This window comes from Chiloscyllium punctatum, unplaced genomic scaffold, assembly GCF_047496795.1.
Source record: "Chiloscyllium punctatum isolate Juve2018m unplaced genomic scaffold, sChiPun1.3 scaffold_924, whole genome shotgun sequence".
Taxonomy (NCBI): Eukaryota; Metazoa; Chordata; class Chondrichthyes; order Orectolobiformes; family Hemiscylliidae; genus Chiloscyllium; species Chiloscyllium punctatum.
This window is the reverse complement of record NW_027310658.1, coordinates 32,501-35,000: the sequence shown is the minus strand read 5'-3', so window position 1 is coordinate 35,000 and position 2,500 is coordinate 32,501. Positions and strand designations below refer to the sequence as shown.

Sequence of the window (2,500 nt, the reverse complement as noted above, 5' to 3'; positions counted from 1 at the left end):
ATCGCCTCTTGGGCGCCCTGTTTTTTTTCAACCAATAGATGTATGTCTCTGCGGGCCGCACCAGGCTGGTGCTCCCCACAGCTTCACGCCACCCTGCTCCGCCCGCACGCCGGCGTGCAGGTGGCTGCTGCTAAAGGTGGGGAGTGTATGTGCGGTCCGGGTGGCTTTCCTCTGGCGAGGGAGAGACCTTAAGCAAACTCAGAGACAAATCTTGACGGTCGATCACTCGTAAAAAATAAAACGTGACAAACTTTGTGTTGGTTCAAGTACGAAAGGATCTCTGTCGGCTTGGGGGTACGCCCGTTTCAACTTGTCTCGCGAGGGTGGTTTCGGGGCCAGCAGGAGAGCTCGTCGGGGTAGCAGGCCCTGCAGCCGTGGTCACCGCCAAACCCCCCCAACTCGAGCAAGTGAAAAAAAAAAGTAACAGGAGCGAAAGCATCTCTGTCGGCTTGGGGGTACGCCCGTTTCCGTTTCAACTTGTCTCGCGAGGGTGGTTTCGGGGCCAGCAGGAGAGCTCGTCGGGGTAGCAGGCCCTGCAGCCGTGGTCACCGCCAAACCCCCACAACTCGAGCAAGTGAAAAAAAAAAGTAACAAATAAGAAAGGATCGTCGGCTTGGGGGTACGCCCGTTTCCGTTTCAACTTGTCTCGCGAGGGTGGTTTCGGGGCCAGCAGGAGAGCTCGTCGGGGTAGCAGGCCCTGCAGCCGTGGTCACCGCCAAACCCCCACAACTCGAGCAAGTGAAAAAAAAAAGTAACAAATAAGAAAGGATCGTCGGCTTGGGGGTACGCCCGTTTCCGTTTCAACTTGTCTCGCGAGGGTGGTTTCGGGGCCAGCAGGAGAGCTCGTCGGGGTAGCAGGCCCTGCAGCCGTGGTCACCGCCAAATCCCCACAACTCGAGCAAGTGAAAAAAAAAAGTAACAAATAAGAAAGGATCGTCGGCTTGGGGGTACGCCCGTTTCCGTTTCAACTTGTCTCGCGGGGGTGGTTTCGGGGCCAGCAGGAGAGCTCGTCGGGGTAGCAGGCCCTGCAGCCGTGGTCACCGCCAAACCCCCCCAACTGTTGGGCGCCTACCGCGCGGGGCAGGAGGACACTTTCCGATTTCAAATCTCCGTTTGCCGAGTCCACCCCGAACGCACGCGGGCGGGCGGGTTCGCATCACCCTTCGTCACAAGGGGCGAAGCCCGTTCCACCGTCTCGTCAGTAGTGCCGACCGGTCTGTGATCGACGAGGGGAGCCACACCAGGTCCGGCCCTGCTGCTTGGCGGCACCGCGTCGTCGGGAGCTCGCGACAGACGGAGGGTTTCGGTGTACTCTCCAGCCACGGGAAACGAAGCCGGTGATGCAGGCGCCGGTCTTTCGCTCCCAAATCGGCTGGGTTTACATCGTTGCTATCTAGTCACGCTCCCTTCAAACCCGACGGGGTACCTATTCCCCTCACCCGTCTGTGCGTATACAGCCTCTTTGCACTTGCGGGATGGGGGTGGTGGTTTAAAGACTCTCGAGTTGCCGCCCGTCGGTCTCCGAGCTCCGTGCAGTAGTGATCCCCAGCGAACTGCCAGCAGGGCGAACGAGCGATCCCGCTCTCGGTCGGGGCGCCTGGCGTCGATCGGTGGTCGGTGGCTTGCGGGCAAGCTGCGCTGTGAGTGTGGGAACGAGTATGACGAGCCGTTGCCGCGACTCCCAGTCCACCTCGGCGGTGGCTGGGCCGGGCGGGCGTCTGCTCGGGCGAGTGCCGCCCCCGCCTCCTCGCAGGAAGTCCGCTCGCCGACACGCCGCCACGTGCACGCGTCAGTGACGCTGCCGAACCGATGGCCGGTGCCCGTTCCCGCCTCTGCTTTTCCTAGGGCAAAGCTGCTGCACGCCTCGTGATACTAGGCGGGCGACATGGTGGCGGTGATCCTGCCTCCGTCGCTGCGGTGCGTTGGGGCACGCATCGCCTCTTGGGCGCCCTGTCCTCCTCCCCCCAATAGACGTATGTTTCTGCGGGCCGCACCAGGATGGTGCTCCCCATCGCTTCACGCCACCCTGCTCCGCCCGCACGCCGGCGTGCAGGTGGCTGTAGCTCAAGGTGGGGAGCGTATGTGCGGTCCGGGTCGCTTTCCTCTGGCGAGGGAGAGACCTAAAACAAACTCAGACAACTCTTGACGGTGGATCACTCGGCTCGTGCGTCGATGACGAACGCAGCTAGCTGCGAGAATTAATGTGAATTGCAGGACACATTGATCATCGACACTTTGAACGCACTTTGCGGCCCCGGGTTCTTCCCGGGGCCACGCCTGTCTGAGGGTCGTTTGGCAATCAATCGCACTCGCCTTGGCTGGCGAGAGCGCGGCTGGGGTGTCGCAGAGGACCCGTCCTCTTTGTCCCCCTAAGTTCAGACTCCGGAGCCCTCCGGCGTCGGAGCGCTTGGCCTTTCCCCCCCACCCTGCACATTCCGTTCGTCAGGCTCGACGCCATCCCCCCGCCGGGGAGCGCGGCCTGGCGTCCGTCTGTGTCGTG

The 2,500-nt window shown here is 62.0% G+C and overlaps 1 non-coding gene across 1 annotated transcript; it reads left to right on the top strand.

The window, feature by feature from the left end:
• The first annotated feature begins 2,137 nt into the window (after positions 1 to 2,137).
• Positions 2,138 to 2,291, top strand: LOC140474301 (5.8S ribosomal RNA). Its single transcript, XR_011959003.1, has one exon. It is a non-coding gene; the product is annotated as a 5.8S ribosomal RNA (ribosomal RNA).
• Positions 2,292 to 2,500: the final 209 nt, after the last annotated feature.